This window comes from Ambystoma mexicanum, chromosome 14 (assembly GCF_040938575.1).
Source record: "Ambystoma mexicanum isolate Mex_15411 chromosome 14, UKY_AmexF1_1, whole genome shotgun sequence".
Lineage (NCBI taxonomy): Eukaryota > Metazoa > Chordata > Amphibia > Caudata > Ambystomatidae > Ambystoma > Ambystoma mexicanum.
This window is the reverse complement of record NC_090940.1, coordinates 455,976,696-455,996,537: the sequence shown is the minus strand read 5'-3', so window position 1 is coordinate 455,996,537 and position 19,842 is coordinate 455,976,696. Positions and strand designations below refer to the sequence as shown.

The 19,842-nt window shown below is 47.2% G+C and overlaps 1 protein-coding gene across 1 annotated transcript in view; it reads right to left on the bottom strand.

The window, feature by feature from the left end:
- Positions 1–17,791, bottom strand: part of DICER1 (dicer 1, ribonuclease III) — a 2,611,056-nt gene extending 2,593,265 nt beyond the window's left edge. The window contains exon 1 of the mRNA XM_069637684.1: positions 16,922–17,791. The gene's annotated coding sequence lies outside the window, so the exon portion shown is untranslated. The remainder of the gene's footprint in view (positions 1–16,921) is intronic.
- Between the last annotated feature and the right edge of the window lie 2,051 nt (positions 17,792–19,842).

Genomic DNA, 19,842 nt, shown 5'->3' with positions numbered 1-19,842 from the left:
GATTCAAATGTTTGATCAGCAGGGGTGTGTAGTAGTATTGGTGCACAAGCCTAAGATGTATGCATTTGTGCCTATATTTCCTCAGTATCTGCTTGATTTGTGAACAATTCCTGTTAAACGTGTATTCACTGATTGTTGTGTTCAGACTTGCTTCCCACTTAAGTCTTGCCACAGGGCTACCCTTTCCCCCTAAAGTAGATACATTTTATATAATATTGAGATTGTATGTACAGGAGTTGGTAAGGCCATCAAACACATCAGTTTTGGATTTTCTTTGTAAGCATATGGGATGATAGTAGCAAATTCACCTCAATCTATAAGCAAACAGATATTTTTAACAGATAGGTTTAGCTTACATACCAGAATCAGAAGAGTGAAAATCCAAATGAAAATTGATTTTATTCTTTTAGTCATGTAGGATGGACGTTTTGTGCCTTGTAAGGAGGATCTTCGAATGCTTTCGAGCGTTCAACACCTCAATTTAAAGAGGAGAGATTTTGATTCTCAAGTGTTGAGAAAATGAATGCAGCATGAGCAGAGTGCTAGGGTAGGATAGGGCCAGCACCAGTTTCGATTCTGTCCTCGGTGGTGGGCATCATTTATGAGGTTAGCAGTTGCTTTGCCAATGTCAAGGTAAAAGGTACTAGGATCCAAAAAATGTACAGCTTGCAGAACTTTCTCCACAGTGTATTCATTATATATAATAGTTCAATTTGGAGCGAGTACCCCTGCAGACAATTCTAATATGTACTCCTCTTTTTGTGCTATTTCTTTTTCTTAAATCAAATCTTTTTTGCAATTTCAATCTGTCAACAATAACACCAACCAACTGCATCAACAGCAGAGTTGCATTTCCCCACCCCCCCTACTCCTCCTCTCCTCCCCCCTGAAATGCAGTTCAACTGGACTCCTCCACAACTTTACCACCACTGGGGTTCTCCTACATGTTCACTGGTTTTTTAGCTTTCATGGGTGAGCCATCGACCCTATTTATTGAAGAAGGGCTGCCAGATCCACTCTATGGCTGTCCTCGTCTAATCAGTGAGTCAGGTATTCAAGGTCGTAGATGGACCTTGCCTTTTGGACCCATTCCTTCTCCGTCTGCACCATTTCCCTCTTCCATTGTTGAGCTATACAGCATCTCGCCGCCACCAACAGAGTGGGGATCATATGGCCCTCCTCAGTCCCTCATCCCATTCTTCCGCCACCCCGAACAGCAGCAAGCTGGGTTCCCTCTGTCCATCTATTCCATCCAACTCCTTTCACCACCCCAGCACTTCTTTCCAAAATTTCTGGATTAGTGAGCATTTCCACCACATGTGATGGTAGTCTGCCTTCGCACCACCACAGCGCCAGCAGTGAACCTTTGCCCCTGGGTACATTTTTGCTAGTGTTGCCAGTGGATAGTGCCATCTATGCAGAAGCTTAAATGCCTGCATTCTGTATTGCAGGGATAGCGTGGACTTTTTCACCCCTCTGCACATTTTACCCCATAGCTGGTTGGTTATTGCACTCCCGAGGTCTTCCTCCCATTTCCCTCGTGCCGGTACCATATCTATGGGTTCACCCCTCCTCAGTTCCCTGTACAGCCTGCGCCTGGATATCCTTCCTCTGGTATTGGTTACTTGCAGTAGTGCATTTTCAAAGGGGGTCTGGTCTTGGGTTACTTTGTCTCCCCATGTGGGTTTCGTCAGCACTCCCTTTAACTGTAGGTACTTGAAGGGTGAGAGACCCTTCATTCCTAACCCTCCAGTCTGGTTAGTGACATAAATTCTCCCTCTCCCCACATTTGCCCTGCCCTGGAGAGGCCCGCCTCATACCACTGTTGGAACAGCAGAAATGAAATGAAATACCTTTGCGAATAGGTCCGCCACTTTGGCCCCGATGTCTGTACGCATTCCACGGATTTACTCCAGTATTATTTGGATGTCATTTTTTATGGCCCCTATTTCCGTGGTGCATGGGTGGGATCCCTGTACGCTTTTGGTGCCGCCATTGCCCCTTTGTCTGAATAGTGGAACTTCAAGAGAGCTACCTTCCAGCTCATTCACTTGGTATGTGTCTGATGCCACTGGATACTCTCCACAGTGTTCTCCCTTTGCTTCTCTTTCCTCTGTATGAGTTTCTCGCGCGCTCACTTTTACCCACCGGGACATGGCGGGGCTTGGAGGGGCCTTCGTTCTCCTCTCTGTGTCCTCAGTCTTCATCCTTGTGCTCTCCTCGACCACTGACCCTTAGTAGCCTCACCTTGTTGCCCTCTCTGCCGCACTTTTGATCACCGTTTCCTTTGCCTCTCTGGAGGGGACCTGGGGGGTGCCGTCTCTTCCCCTCCAGGTTTTTACTTGCCGCTTGTAGCTTTTCCCTGCGACACTATCACCACTCTCTGGTCTCGCTATTGGTGGTTTTTGTGGCCCCGGGGGCACCTGTGCCCCCACTGACCTGTTATAGATTAGTCCTAGGCCTTTTTATCCCTCTGCCATGCGCTGGCTATGGCAGGTCTGTGCTCGGCATCTGCGTACTTCTCAAGCCTTCTCCACTGGGCCCTTATGTCCCTCTGCACGCCTCCTCATCCGATCTGGAGCAGGCCCTGTCGCCCTGGCGTCTCCGTGCCAACCTCCTTTTCCACCACTCCCCCTCTGTGTTGCACCCTTTATGCTCTTCCATGTGTCCCTGGGGTTGGGGGAGGAGAGTGCTGCCTCCTGTACTCCACTTCTGGGCTGTACTGTGGCTAGCCCGCTGTGCGGCGGCTCACTCCCGCCTCCCGTGGGAACCCTGGGGCGCCCGCCTTCCTATGTTCCTTTCCCCCCCTGCCACCACGGTTCCTTTCAGCAGGGGGGACTCACAGTCTCAGCAGCTGCTGCCCTGTCGTTGGCCCCTTGGCCCGCATTTTTCCTCGCTGCTTGCTGGGCCTTCGTTTCTGAGGCGTCACCCTCTTTCTCCTCCTGGCGTGGGGTTCTCTCCCTCAGCCGGGCTGTGTCACTGTGCAAGGTTTGCCCTGGGATCACTCCAGAACACGTCCCGGGCTTGCTGGCCACCTCCAGGCTCCTGCAGTGTTGGGTGGTCACTGGGACCCTCTCCCCTGCGCACAACCGCCTCCACAGCTCTTCCTGTTGGGCGGGCTCTCTACTGCAGCTACGGGTCGCAGCGCAGCTGTTGGGCCTTCACTCAGCCTTTCTCCCTCTGTTTGGCGGGCCCTCAATTTAGAGGCGTCTCCCTCTGTTCCCTCAGGGTGCGGGGCTCTCCTCTTTGGTCATGGTGTGCCGCTGCCTTCAATCTGCTTGGGGTCCCCTCCAATGCTGGTCACGGGTGTCGCTATCTGCCTCCAGCTCTCAGATTTCTAAGACAGGGACCAGAGCGCCGACTCAGGCATCCTTCTTGCCTACGCCCCCTGGTGGCCTTGACTTTTGTGCTATTTTAACAGTATTTAAAAGTGAAACAAACATGGCAATGGCGGTCTGTCACGGAATCAGACATTCCAATAGATCCCCAGATCTTCATGTGTTGGGCCCAAAAATGTGACTTGGGCACCAAAGAAACAGAAGATGTTTAAAGAGCAACATATAAATATATTATAAGGAAATGTGAAGTAGGTCAACAAACTCCGTACTTATAAAAGCAACAGTACAATTGCATAGGGTGTGCAACATTACGGAAAATAACCTGCGCTTCCAACACCATTACCTCAGTGCTGCTTTACATACAAACTGAGAAGCAACTGTCATCAGGAGGAGAGCAACGTAGTAACAACAGAACGATACTAGAACGTGGTAGGTACATCATATTTTTTCCTATAACTTTGCAGTTTCTTCTGTGAACAGGAGTAGTGAATTATTTTATTTTTACACAGAAATGGCAAGCACCCTGGAGTGGCTTGAGGAAAATTTCCCTCTTGATGAAATGAGTGACGATAGTAACTCCAATGGTACACAGTGCAGTTTGAAAAGTAAGAGCATTAATACACATTGCTTCACATGTAACTGAAACAGGTTTTTTGTTTAACAGAACATATGGCAAATGAAGGAAATTGCCCGGACGCACCAGCTACTACACAAGTGCATGAACACATAGAAACCCAAACTGACAATGTGGCCAATGAACTAGTGAGCCTGGGGCAAAAGTTGACCAATTGAATTACAGTTTTGCAGATTTAAAGCTACTTGTTCAAAGGCATATAATGGAAAATATAAAGTACCCCTTCCCCCTGTCCCAGCCTACCATCCCCACAAATTCCCTGTAAGCAAAGATGTTATGAGGAGACCTCAATCCCTTCCTCCCCTGATCACCAGCCTGTGCAAATGTCATGATGCCTACTCCCGGAGAACCAGTCCAGGACCCAGAAGCAGACATGTTCCCGGGGAAAAGGCCAGCAACCCCTAGTAGGGGCCCTTTGGACACTGTCCTGGTGCCTTTGGCGCCAGGCTCATTTTGGACCTCAGTCCTGGCGCCATAGGCGCCAGGCTCATAAAGGGAGTGTTTATGTGAACTTACCTGATGCAGACCGTGCTGCCAGATCCAGACCTCTTTGAGGCCTGAAGGGACTATTTTACCTGTGGGACTATTTTGCCACTCGGGCGTGGCCGGGGAAGAATACGTACCTGGAACTACTTTGGGGGCTATTTAAGCCACGCCCAGACAGCAGCTCACGCTTCGCGTTGTTCTGCACCTAGCAGCTGGACGCTCACCGTGTCTGCTCCTGCATCCTGACTCCAGCCACGCCCGCTTCCATCCTGGAACACCTGAAAGGAAAGAAGAGAAGGGAAAAGGTGAACAGAAGAACATTACCTGCTTCTACCCGGAGTCCGGAGTCATAACGCTGTCGATCCTAAGGGAAGACATTTATTTTAAAACGCATTGCGTTGCTCGCTGCAGCGCTGCGTTCCACTCACCTGTTCACGAGGCATCTCCGTGCTCCTTAGCGACCATCTGCACGATCCGCCGCATACCTGCGCCTAAGGGGGAAGAGAAGAACAAAAGGTGAGCAAAAGGAACATATTGAGGAAAGCCAGATTTTCGCCATAAGACTTACCTGATTATTGTTGGGAGAATCTTTCCTCATCTCGGGACGGCGCCGCTTCTTCGGCAGTACCGTACCCCGGCCCCTATGGGGAAAAAAGACACACGCATTAGTGGGTGAATACAAGGACATTAAAGGAACCACCCATCATAACTCACCTGAGTTTACCTTCGGCGAATTGTTTCCGCTACACGAAATCTTCACTCAGCACCTGTGATAAAAGGGATAAGAGACGGACTACTGAATATAAAGGCAAATAGAAAAGGAGGCCAACTCTTGAACTTTTACAACAGTATACTTACGGCACCTTGCCAGGAAAGTCAAGTAAGCTTGGATCCTCACCAATCCGAACACCAGTGAAGTAACTGGATATAATCGCACCCCTGCACCAGAAGCAGGATGGAGAGCTCGTCCTTTCAAACCTTAAGGTGAGAGTTAACGGGGAATTTCGGAGGTGGTCTGAGGAGAGTGAAAGAGGGAAGTGGGAGGCCGATGCGCTACTCCGCAGGTAGTTAATCCCCTTTCTCCATCTGCAGAAGGATTCTCCTGCGAGTCAGACAAGCGAGATTTGGGGGTCCTGTCCAGTCGGTCTTCCGAGTTCTGCGCATCACCTTAGAAGAGGCCGCAGCAGTCCAGACCTGGTCAGCGTCTCCGTGGGAGTCAGGTGAGCGTTGCAGCAAAACCCCAATTCCCCTGTGTATGTTTCGATTTCTGCTACCCCTTCCCTTTCCTAAATGTGTGTATTTGTGAGTGTAAATAAAGTTCTGTGTGTGTACTGTTGCTGCGTGTGTTTTTTTTATTTTAAAAGCCCTGTTAGGAGTCCGAGGACAGCGCAACTGCCCGGCCTGTCCGTAATCAAAATGGAGGTGTCCTGTGGCCACAGCGCCTGTCCGGACATGTCCGCAAAGTCATGACATACTGCTAATTAGTTCGGGGACCCTACCTCTGTCTGGTGGACACCTGGGTGCATGCACATCACATTCCCTATGTCCTACAGACAATGCGCCTGTCCGGCATGTCCGCAAAGTTGTGGCCTACTTTTATTTTGTTTGGGGAGCCCAGCCCTGGCCGGCGGACACCTATGCACATGCACATCACTCCCCCTGGGTCCTACGAACACTGCCTGCTCGGAACTGTCTGCTGCACGTGCGTCGCACTTTTAATTAGGTCGGGAAGAACAAACCCTGTCCGTAGGACACCTAGGTGCATGCACACAATGGACCCCTCGCAATAGGTGTCCTACGAACAGCCGTCCCATCCGCGAACGTCCGCGACGTCACCATGTGACTGCACCCATGCTGAGCGTCGGTCCTTATTCGCGGACACTGTCTGGGCCCCTGTATAACACATTTTGTTTTTTAGCAATCCAAGTTGTTTTATTGTGAAACTTCACCCTTGCAGAGGTCCCAGATCGTACCCCAGACGATCTAGAGGCTTTTTGGAACTTTTTTAGCCCGGTTTGAGGTCCAAAGTTTCCGTGGAGCGCTCCCCAGGACCCCTATAAAAAGCTGCACCCCAGTGCTACTCCTCATTCTGTTTTTGGATTTCCAGAACAGAGCACTGTGCCAGATTGCTGCTTCCTGGTTTCCTGTTTGCTGGATTCCAATATCCTGAGGAGAAGAATGGCCTCCACAGCTGCCTCTGCTGCTGTCTCTTCATCCTCACCCCCACCACCACCTTTCCAAGGGCTTGGGGAGGGGAACAGGCGTGGTGATGTAGAGAGGGAACAAGAAGAGGATGAGGTAGTGGAAGTCCCCACTACCAGCTTCCAATGTGAGTTTTGGGTGTGGAGGCACTTTACCACCGTTGGAGACGTACCCAACGCGTGTGCGGCCAAGGTTCGCTGCAATGAGCGCTCAGTCACGGCAAGCCTGGGCTGTACAGCTAAGGGATGACATGCATGCGGCGACACCTGACGTCAAACCAAAAGGCGGCAGTTCGGAGGGTCGTCCCCTTCGAACAGGGTAGGAGATGGAGTTCCTCTGCCGCATCCTTGGCATCTGCTCCTGTCACCACACGGGACACTCATGTGGGGCAGCAGAATCCTGAACCGGCCTCACAGGCCATACGCACCGCAGCAGACCCTTACCTTTCGAGGATCACTGTATTGTGTATGCACTGCGACGTGGTACTCGGCAGGGGGGGCAATTTTGATGTGCTTTCGAGGCTTTGGTCCGGCAGCATGAGAAAAACAGCCCCCTACCACCATGAGGCCCACCCAACATCATCTTCTCTCCACCTGCCCCTTCTCATCCCTGTGGTTGGTGCACCTTCCCTACCCTCCCTTCCCTTCCTTATGTTTTGTGTAAAAAAACTACAAAAAATATGAAACAAAAACACCAAAAAAAGGCTCTTTTCAGGGCCACCTTTCACGGTATAAAAATAGAAATACCAAAAAAAAAGCCACAGGCCCCTGCACAGCCTGCGAAGTCCACGGACCGCACAGTAGTCCGCAGACTTTTAAAACATGTAGGTGGTGGCACCATCATAAACATTGCACTCTTTTCCAGGACAAAGTGGTGGCTCTTTGGTGTTTGTTTTTGGAAAGGTTTGAAGTGTCGAAGAGCTACTGCAGAAATGCTTGCTAGACTTGCAAAAAGGGCTGCATTGCGCTTCGCATATTTGCAAAAAGCTGATTGCCAGCATCAGTAAGATGGACTCCATCTCTGCGAAAAAATGTTGGTGCTACGAAATGTGATATTTACCTTGTGGAAGGAGGACATGCCGACATCTCTCTAAAAGGCCCAAACAGCCTCGTTAACATTGCGCCTCGCTTTCTCCATTTGCGGACCAAATGAAGAAGAGCACAGCCACATATGTCTCTGGGCAATGCGTGTTAAAATTACTCTGGAGTTTGGAAACATGTCCATGAATTTCCCAAGTGCATCCTTCATCGCAAACTGCAATGAGATTCCGGTAACATGTCCTAAACTGTTCCCTCCACAATTAACAATAATAATGGCTGGATGATAGCGCATCACCAAAGTGGCACAAAGGGGAAGCAAATCCACCCACTTAATGCTGTGCACTCAATACCACTGCACATCAACATGATGAAATCCAAGATCTGCTGCCACTCCACAGTGCTCTGCATACACCTGCAACCAATGTATCCACAAGTCCCCCACAATCCAGACACTGTGCGTCCTGAAGGACACAGCCACAGCCATCTGCACTCCTCTCAGCAAACAGACCTTCTGCCGCAGTCCCTGCGTGCACACCACACCCAGTAAACCTAACTGACCAATCCCTTGGCCTCCACAGTGCCATTTCCATGCCCAACGTCCCTAAAAGCCCCGGATGTGCCACGTGCAATCCGCGGACTACTGCGATGTCCATGGAATTCGTCCAATTCAGGGGTGTGGGGAAAGACATTTAAACCAGGGTAGCAGATTTCCACTTGAATAGTGGCTCTGAAAAGAGCCTTTTTATTGGCACTTGTAAACAAACACCTTTTGTTTTGTATTTGGGGGGGGGGGGGTTCTCTTCTTCTCCTCCTTACAATCTTACATGAACCTCTTCAAAGCATCCCTTAGATTGTAGAACAAAATGGCATTTCCAATGGTGGACAAAGAAATGCCATCTGCAGTGAAAAAGTTCACATTAAGAGAATCAATGTTCTCATTGAAGAGAACATCCCAGCACTACACAAAAAACAGACATGCCTCTGTTTACAAGATACCTTCGGGAATCTTGCTGGGGACAGAGGACATTGGGGTTGTTCCATACTGCTCTAGGTGGTATGTATGAGAAAACCACCTTTGCACTGGGAAAAAACAGCATCAGTGACTTCACCAACTCCTTAAATGCCCTAAGCAAACTGGAAGAACTGATGTATCCCAAATACAGTGCACCACAATGCAACACTACTATATAAGGAGTGTTCAAAGTGACCATATTTTTACAAACATAGCTTGCAAATTGCGGCCAGGCACACTGCACCACAAAACCTCCACTCCTTCAAAACCAAAATTGGCAGCAACACCTCTTGACTTGGCATACCTCTCCAAAACATTTACAAATAAATCACCAACTCCCTCACTTTCTGCACCTCTGCCATCTTAACTGCACACAGCAATGAAAAAAAGTGTTACCCTCTCTCCCTATGAATCACAACCTGAACACCTGATTGGGTAATCCCCACAGTCCCATATCCATGCCAGGCATGCTGAGAAGCCCTGAATGTGGCAAGCCCTGTCCGCTGACTACCGTGGACCTTGTACCACAGGGGTAGCCCTTCTTCCCTTTCCACTTCACTCTCTGCAGCACTCCCTCACTGGCTACTGTTAAGTAGTCGCACAACCATCCACCAATCACAAGCAAGAACTCTACATCTAACTCACAGTTCTACACTTTAGATGTACATTTCCAAAGGTCAGTATACTGCCAGTTGCGCCAAACCAGCAAAATAATAAATATTCTTAGGGGAGAGCCAAATGATCTTATTTCCACTCTTGTAGTTTGCATATAGAGATGCTTTATTTTATCCAAGAGATATTTCTGAACTCTCTACAAGTGTTTCACCCTTTTATTGTCAAAGGGATCCTCAAGAGAGTATCTATTGCTCCACACTTTTCAATCTTAGTGTGTGCTATTTTAAATGTTTTCTTTAATTTATTTTAAAGGGTTGCAGATATATTTAAGGTCCAGTTATTTTCCGTCACTGGCCTTATGTTTTTTTGAAATGTTAGCCAGGTATGAGGGATCCAAATCGTCCTACTCCCGAAGCAGCAGATCTGATGCAAAGTGTGGACCAATAGATACTCTCCTGAGGATCCCTTTTGACAATAAAAGGGTGAAACACGTGTAGAGAGTTCAGAAATAACTTTTGGATAAAATAAAAAATCTCTATATGCAAACTACAAGAGTGGAATCAATATCATTTGGCTCTCACCAAAGAATATTTATTATTTTGCTGTTTTGGCGCAACTGGGAGCATACTAACATTTGGAACATATTCTTTCTATCTCAAGCAATCAAGATATAAGTATTAACCCAAAGCAGACAATCAAAAACCATAAAACAATAACAAAATGTATTGTTTGGATTTGCCCTAAGAAACAGGTCCTCCCTTTTGATTGCAATTGCTGTATAAAACTTTAGATGTACTGTTTAACAATCAGAGTACAGATCTCCTGTAATTTAGAAGCACCTCCATTAAAAAGTACTGCAAAACTCTCCAAGATTTTTGCTTCCAGATTGATCCACCTCTGCATCCATCAGCACAAACTACAGATCCATACCAAAAACACTGATCCTAGGATCAAAGAAACACTGTTCCTACCAGCATTAAATAGCAACTACTCTCCGCCCTCCGCAACTTATCCAGAACAGGACTGCGAGGCTTGTCCTTGGCCTCAAGCCCAGGGATCGTATCTCTCCAGGACTGAAATCTCTGCACTGGCTCCCAGTGGCTGCGAGGATTAAGTTCAAACCCTCTGCATTGTCCACAAGGCTTTCTGGGGCATGGGGCCGCAATACCTTCAACACTCTCTTCCCAAATATCTTCCTACTCGAGCTCTTCGCTCATCCGCCTCCAACTCCCTCAGGGTCAGTCGCTTCTCCAAGAAACGAGTTGGTCGTAGATCTCTCTCTTCGGCAGGGGCCTCCCTCTGGAACAGCCTTCCTGCCTCCCTGAAACTTGAGGAGAACCATCTCCGGTTCCGGAAGCACCTCAAAACTTTCCTCTTTGCTTCTGCTTTCTCTCCCCCTCTCCCCTGCTGAATTAATGTCTGTAATTGCACTGGCTACTTGGCCACCCTTCTGATCTCAGGCCCTGGCCATGCCAATTGCACACCTGCACTGCCTCCCTGGCAAACCCTGCACCTGGGGACTGTTGTTCTGTATCCCTACAGTCCCCCCTACCAGCACTTATGTCTGCTCTTACCTGCACTTGCCACCATTCTGGCTGTTATATCATCTTATTTATTCTACTATCCCATGTACTGCACTTTCCCCTCCTCCTTTCCCCCGCACTTATCCCTTTCCCCCTTCCCATGCACTTGCGCGATCTGAAAGACACCTGGTCTAGTAGGATCGCTGTCTGTCCTCCCTCTGTTTCCCCCCTCCCTTGCCTCGTCGCACCTCGAAACACTTGTGTATAGGTGCGTTACAAATATCATATCATTTCAACCTCTTAGATTCCACAATTAAGCCTACCACATTCCTACCCAAACTATACTTAGACACGCTTAAGAATAAAAAAGTGACAACACCGAATGACACGACATCAAGGAAGACCACAAGCCTCACCCCTAATTCATTGACCACCTGCCCTAGCTGTTCGGACAGAAATCATAGACTCTGCACTAGGCTACCTTCACATTATCAACCCATATACAATACTAACATTAGTAAATCTACCACTAAAAACTCAAAGAGCCGCCTTAAGGGATACCCTGCCACCATTCTCACACACCTCAGTCACCATGAGAACCACAAATAACCCAGCAGCATCACACCAGTCAATTCCATTCAAACCATCAAAGGAGCATTAATTAATGCAAGGTCTCTAGTGGCTCATGCTACTGACATAGCGGACATCATATTATCTAACAACCTGGACCTCCTAGCAGTAACAGAATCCTGGCTGCACGCTGCAGCAGGCCCCTCACTTCTACTAGCTATCCCTGACAATTACTCTATCATTAGAGTCGACAGATCAATCTCCAAAGGAGGGCAGTATTGCCCTGATCTTTAAACACTCAGACATGAGAATAGCCGCCCCACCACTACTCTCCTCGTGTGAAATCCTCTCAGCTAAACTCCAAACCTCGCACAAAAGTACCATCACAATTCACCTGATCTACAGACCTCCTGGGCCCATAGGTTCATTTGAAGAAGATATAACAACACTACTATCTGACAACATCAAAACCACATCGCAAAACTTAATCCTGGAGACTTCAATTTAGGATATAATGACCCTAATGACCTCCCAGCTACCTCTCTATCCAACACCCTGGCTGAACATGGAATTACCAAAAAAAAAAATCCCACAACCCACTCACGAGAAGGGAAGGACCCTTGACTGGTTAGCAGACCTAAACTGCAACATCTCTATCAACGAAATCCTGCCGCAAACTTGGACTGACCACTACCTTATCCTCTTTGAATTCAACACTGGCAAAATACCTAACAAAACCAGTACCATAGCACCGCCATGCCCTACAAGAAATAAATGCAATATTACTGCTGAGACAATCATGTCCCTTGTCATTCCAACACTAAATGCCATTCTTAACTCAAACGACCCCAACAACTCGCTTGTAGATGCATACAACTCCTCTATGGCTAATGCAATAGACAAAGTCGCTCCACTCAAAATGCGCAAAGGAAAACCAAGAGCCCATGTGTATTCTTGGTGTACCCCCCGAGCTAAAAGCGCTCCGCGCTGAAAAAAGAACACTTGAAACTATCTGGAAACATACTCCCTCATTGGAGAACAAAACCAATCTAACCACTATCGGTACTAAATATAAAGAAGAAATTATCTGTACGAAACGAGATACCTACAGCAATAGAATAAATCAAGCAGGCTCCAGTACTAAATAACTCTTTAACATCCTGAGAGAAATGGAGACACCAAACCCACCCATAGACTCATGCTTAAAAGACAAACTCTGGTCCGCGAGCATTCAAAATGCTCTCACCAACAAAATTGTTAGCCTACAAACTAAAATAGCCGAGAAACGATGACTTCTTACTAACGCAACCACTACCAAACCTCCTCCTAAACTACTCACCCCACAACCCCAAGGTTTCGAATTTTCAAATGTATCGATACCTGAAGTTCAAAAAATCATAGCCTCTCTGAAAGCCTCTAACTGCCAATGTAATAGTTGTCCAGCACAGGTTATTAAAGATGTGGCCAGAGATCTAGCCCCGTTCATAACAAAACTAATCAACACATCATTCTCAAGTACCATAGTACCCAGTAGCCTCAAGGAATCTTGGGTACTTCCACTTCTTAAAAAAAACTCTAGACCCTACCATACCCACGAATTATAGACCTATCACTACGGTCCCTTTCTTGCTAAAAATCTTGGATAGGGTTGCATACCTACAAATCCAAAACTACCTGGAGACCAACAAACTTCTGGGAACCAGGCAATCTGGCTTTAGACCACAACATGGGACAGAAACCGCCCTCATTGACCTAAAAAGCCAGATTGATGATCTTAAAGGCAAAGGTAAACTTGCTATCCTGCTCCTCTTGGACTTGTCAGCGGCTTTTGACTTGGTCGATAACAAGATACTATGCGATCACCTTGCCTCAGCTGCCCACTTCTCCAAGTCAGCCATCACTTGGATACAATCTTTCCTAAATAACAGGACCAATGCGAGTCTTCTCACTATCTGCAGCAGCTGATCCCATACCAATCACCTGCGCTGTGACCCAAGGCTCATGCGTCTCGCCAACTTTGTATAACATCTTTACAAAGCCCTTGTTTGATGAACTGGACCGTCTGGGTGTCACCTACACTAATTATACAAATGACACCGAGATACTCCTACCCCTTACAGGCGTGTATGACACAGATGTGCGTCGTGTGAACGAGATTTACACCATCATTCAGGCATGGATGGCCGTCCATTGCCTGTGCCTGAATGATGACAAAACAGAACTACTCCTTTTAGGCTCGCCAGCAAACTGAAACTAAGTCCCAATTACAACTCACTCAACAAAGATGAGAACAACATCCCTACTGCCAAAGTAGTCAAGACACTTGGCTTCTACCTCGATTATACCTCCAACCTCAGTAAACAAGTGAATATGACCGCCTCAGCCACTGCCTACACGGGCAAGCTGATTAGAGCCTGCAGACCCTTACTATCTGCAGAAAGTTGTCGCATATTAGCCAGAGCTCTCATAATGGCCATGCTGGCTACTGCAATGGCCTCTACTTAGGCGCTAACAAAACTGTACTTAAACTCCAGCTAATGCAGAATAATGCTCTTAGAGCGGCACTCAACATACCAAGAAATTAGCATATCTCTGCAATTAGTAACAATGCAAATGGCTCTCCATAAAAGAAAAGAATGAACTGAAAAGTCTTTGTCTTACCTTCAAAGCATTGAATCACACAGCCCGTCCATACCTCACTGAAAAATTCACCTCGAGAACATCTACACGAATTACCAGATCATCAGACACTTCTTACCTAGTGGTCCCAAGAAACAACCGAAAAAGATCCGGAGGGTCTAGTTTCTCAGTTCTGGCCTCCAAACTATGGAACTCCCTCCCGTCAGACATCAAATCCATCCAAGTATTCTCCAATTTCAGGAAAAACTTTATTTCCTGGTTAACCAGCAAGAATTGTTAAAACCATTTGACCACACCATACCAACTCACCACTTGATGACTCTCACTTCCAGTAACCTACACAACTACTGTCTTGCTCCACATGTCTTGCCATGTATAAATTCCCCTCATTTACATAGGTACCATCATTTTACTCTTTGTACTTATCTGTTATGCCATGTACCATGACTGTATATTTGTACCTATCTGCTATGTTCCTACAACTTTATACGTATGCATCATCTCCAACCCAACTGCATTTCCTTTGTATCTAACAATATTCTAAAAGCGCCCAGATACCCCTCGGTCAGGTTGCGCTATATAAATAAAATAAACAAACAAACAGGTATGCATATATTTTGTAGAGTACATTTGCAACTCTTATCACAAATGCATTTGAACAGGCTGCCTGCCACTTACCCTACATAACCTACTAAATAAATGTACTCTCATTTGTCCCATCTCCTGACATCAAGTGGTAGTTACATACAATGCTTTGTGCTTTCAAAGTTTTCTTTAAATGCCCGCTTGTACAAAAGCTACCAACCACATATTTCACTTGCATCAGCACTCTCTCCGTTGTTGTAAAACAAAAAAGAAAACCACATTGGGAACATTTGCACAGCAAATTTAAGTGGGAGATCCTATCTTAAATGCCCAGAATGCACACCGAAAAGGGAAATTTAAAGTATGTTAGCTAAGCATAACAAGTACATATATTGCAAAATTACCAAAATGCACCATTGCAAGGAAAGCAAAGAAATGCTTTTGTACATTGGCAGCATAAATTTGAATAAATAAATGCAAGAACAGGAAAGGATTTCTGCACTCATGTAGCAAGCGCCTATGATATGGCATTTATAACGCACCTATACACATATATACTTAATAAAATTCCACACACAGTTACATTCTCCTTTCCAATCTTTACATATTTCTGCCCTTTTTTCCCTCACCCTACTAGGACTTGCACTAATCCAATTTGAAAGCAAATAGTGCAACAGCATGCTCACAAACTTGCTAAACTGCAGCAGCATATGGCAAAGTTATCACTATAGCACTGGCCCCCATAGCAACGATGCTGATCCTCCCATGTCCCCACTCCTATGCAGTGCTGTACAATTGGACACACATTACCTCTCCCTACCAACAAATCCTCCTACAATGTAAAATAATGTGTTCTCCTACTGCTATTACTGTGCCATTAACACACATATCCACTAATTTCGTTCTTTCGCAATTGCAGTGAAGAACACCCTCCCGAAAGCCAGTGATACAACACAGAAGAAACCTACTCTTCCTCTTCAGCTAAGACCAGTCCCTCCAATCAGAATGTAGCACATGGAACTGCTAATGATGGGCATGGAACGGTTTGGAGTGCATGGAACTATTGGAGTGTGCTCGATCTCAAGCACCTAAGGTAAACCACCATATCACACTCCACGCTTACTCTCTTCCTTACACCCAACTCAACTAGAACACAGCGGTACTATGACACCATTGGGTATGGCTGTTCTCATACCATCACTTGCCTCATACTCCCCATCATCCTAACTAAACACAGTTGGTTAGACACCCTCCAGCCTAGGCGTTCTCCTCAGGCCTAACGCAGCCAGAATCGGTCTGGATAACTACCTGCCAGAACGAACACATACTCCTGATCTCCCAACCACCACACCTACTGCTAAGAAGCAGCTATCACACGAATGCCACACCTGCTGCACACATATCCACACGCACCTTATGACTCTCTCTCTACTGACTTGAACTTCAGTTCCGGAGGGCGTTCAACCTATCAGCGCCTTGAGATCATACCAACGGTACATAAGGCGCTATTAACGGCCGCAAAATCCCCAGGCCCAGCCAACGGACCCACCGGGCTGAAGCCGCCAACAGCAAATCACTGCTCTCTAGCACTTTTCCTGCTTCCTCCCACTAACTCAACCTCCCCTCCTCTTACAGAGCCGCCAGAGCGCCAGGGGACCACTCCAGTGGTAATAGTGCGCGGTACAAATATCCTTGAACATTAACATAAATGCAAATTAACATAAGTCACTGAATGGTTTTGTGTCTGCATTCTGATGGGAGGGGGAGGTGTAGTGCATGTGGGTAGTTGGTGTGCACAAAAGCCTCTCTGCAGGAGTGCTTGTAAAGTCACACATTCCCTTTCATAGGCGACCCCCCTCCGCCCCCCAATGTTGTCTGTGGCCCACCCTACTTTTGCCTTTGGCCCTCTCTGTGCCCCTTCTAAATTTGATTCTTGGTGATGCCACTGCTGCACAGCAGTTACTGCGTCTGCGGGCATTCCAGAGCCTGAACCATGCCGTAAATTAGCTTCTGAGCAGCTACTATGTCTATGATACCAACAACAGGCTGCCCTGTGTAATTTCAAAACCAGATGTTTAGAAAGTCACGTACTTACAATGTTTAATTTCAACATGTGATAAGTACAATACAACGAATTACAGCTTCAACGTGCATTTCCAGATGTTACAAAAGGGCTCCTCTTAACAATATAACAAACGGGTAAGAGCGTCTAAGTTAATGGGTGCTAAAAAAATGCATATAAAATTCACTACAAGAGCTGGATCGCATGTACTCACCTGATGCTGCCTGGAATCAAGACATGAGCGTTTCGTAAAGGGTAGTGTCTAGTTCTGACTTGAGAAACGGACCATAGCAAAGCTCCGCCTCCATTTTATCACGTGGGCTGCTCTTCATCACGTGGGATTCAACGTTCAGTTTGTCATCTTTTTTGCACGAGCGAACACTATGCGTTTGACGAGCTGGACGGAGCGGGAAGGCAAGTTGTTGCAGGAGCGGGACAGATTCCTCCGTTGCAAAGCACATTTCGTTTAGTTGATTTGGTGCTTGAATTTGGTATATGGTAGTTCTTAAAGTTATCTCATGTTGATTTTTACTTTAATGCAGTTCGACAATATTGGGGAGGGAGTATTTCTGTGTATTTTGGGGGTTTTGTAATAATTAAAGTACAGGTGGATTCAGTTTTATGTTATTTCAGTGGGATATGTGATGTGCATCACAGGGGTGAGGCAATATTGGGGAGGCTATGTCTGTATTTTGAGAGTTTGGAATGTGCATCGGTGGTGAGATTTACTTAAAGTACAGACGGGCTCAGTAATGTTTGGGGTTTTCTCATGTAGATGGGCGATCTGCCCGTGTGAGATGTTTTGTGGGGCTGGGCACAGCGCGGTCCTCCCTTCCCGACGGGACTTCCACTGTACAAGTGAACAGTACAGCGAATATAGTTATCATCCCAGCTAGGGAGAGGGGGGCGGGGGACTGGACGATTTGTTATTGCAGCAAATGGGGATATGTATGGGCAGCAGATGGGATATGTGTTTTATGCAGACAGACACATTTGGATACGAACTTCCATTAAAACAGTTAAGTAATTTTTTTCTTCTGCACGGGAGCGATTTGGCATTCTCCGGGTAAGGGCTTGTTCGTTTGTGTGGCAGATGAGGCTAAAGGGATGTAGCGACTAGTTCCTATCCGAGAAACGGACCACGCCCCCTCTTCACGTGACCTCTGATGTTATCCGTGTGATTTCCGGAGCAATGGAGCTGTTCCGGAGCAATTTCATTTAGCAGGGCTGAGCGGGAAGCGCTAAGGTTGTGGCTGGTGCAAGTGCAACCGGACCCTGCCTGCCTTTGGTTTGCAGCGGTTGGGGTGGGCATTTTATTTGGGATACAGGTCTACGAAACGCTGGAGCGTCCGACTTCGTTTTGTCTGAGCGGGATCGGCTCAGGCTTCAAGAACATCAGCAATCTGTGTGCTCTTGACGGGCTACAAATACAGTTAGCATTTTCTTCCGTGAACGTTACTCCAAGACACCAGATTTAGACAGGGGGGCTGGAAATTACATTTACTTTAAAAATCATATTCAGCTGTTCAACATGAAAGGTATGGAGGGCTAAGAATAGGAACAAGGAGACAGTGGATGGTGGTTAACTGATCAAAGGGGGCTAATAGAGAAATGTAATGTTTCATGAGGGTGTGTTTAGGATGGGTGGTTTTAGATGGGGTCGGCTGGGGCTGTCTGTGTGATTCAGGATTGGCACAGAGGCATCTGTTGCAAGGGGGAAGGGGCGTCTTGGTGGGGTCTGAATGGTTAGATAGGGGCACGTGTGTCTGGAGGAAGGGGTACATTGGTGTGCATCTGGAGGAAGGGATAGGAACATAGTGGTGTGGGTCTGGGGGAGGGATAGGGACAGTGGTGTGGGCTTGGGGTACATGGGTGGGGGATGGGGAGAGAGATGTGTCATCTAGGTGTGGTTGGGAGGATAGGATGGGTCATCTTGGTGTGGCTCTGGAGGGAGGGGATGGGGCAGATTGGTTTGATGGGAAGGGTGGGGCACATTGGTGTGGGTCTGGGGGTAGCAATGTGGCACATGGGTGTGTTTCCTGAGGGAGAGATGGGGCACAGTGGGTCTGAAGGGTGGCATGGGTCATCTAGGTGTGGGTTGGGAGTGTGGGATAGGGCATCTTGGTGTGGCTCCGGAGGGAGGTGCTGGGGGCACATCGGTGTGTTTTTGATGGGGCACATGGGTGTGTTTCCGGAGGGAGAGATGGGGCACAGTGGGTCTCGAGGGTGTATCTAGGTGTGGGTTGGGAGGGTGGGATGGGGCATCTTGGTGTGGCTCTGGAGGGAGGGGATGGGAGCACATTGGTGTGTCAGGGGGAGGGATAGGGGCACATTGTGTGATTGGGGGAGGGATGGTTCATCTAGGTGTGGGTCTGGAGGGCGGGATGGGGTCATCTTGCTGTGTGGGTGGAGGGATGGTGGCATCTTGGGGTCTGCAATGGATAGGGGCACATTGGTGTCGGTCTGGGGGGCTGTTAGGCAGAATTATATGCAGTACCCTTTGGGAACACCACACACAATTAAGACTACAAGTGACAGTACAAACTCACCTTTGGTACAAGCCTGTACTACACAGTAAAGTGGTAGCGATGGCTGAGCAGCCAGACTTATCTCAAGAGCAAGTGAGCAGTATCAATAGTTACACAAAGGACAGCAATTACTATGATTCAAACAAACACTGACTCAAGGTTGCTGAGTAAAAGAATATACATTTATTTACACATCAGTTGTATAACATCTCACTAAAGTAAAGCAGTTGAAAAATCACACTCTTAATACACCACTCCCAGTAGATTCTGAACAAGTTAAACATGAAGTATGAGAAAAACGGCACTTCAGTAATTTAAAAAGGGAGGGAAAGACAAAATTAGGTAAAAATTGAGCAGCAACAACAGGTAAGTAAGCAGGGCAATCTAGAAAGAGGAACTACACGGATGGAATCCAATCAAAAAGGCTTAGGGCCAAAGTCAATAGCACAAAAGTCTTTTGCTCAAGATCACACAGTTTAGGGTAGGTCGCGGTTAAGTCTTTGCCAAGAGTTCCGGAGGAAGTTGGTCGACAGAAAAGTTAGTTTAAAGAGTAGAGGAGGACAAGCCCTCAGATTGATGAACGGTTTCGCACACCTTCACCGTGGCT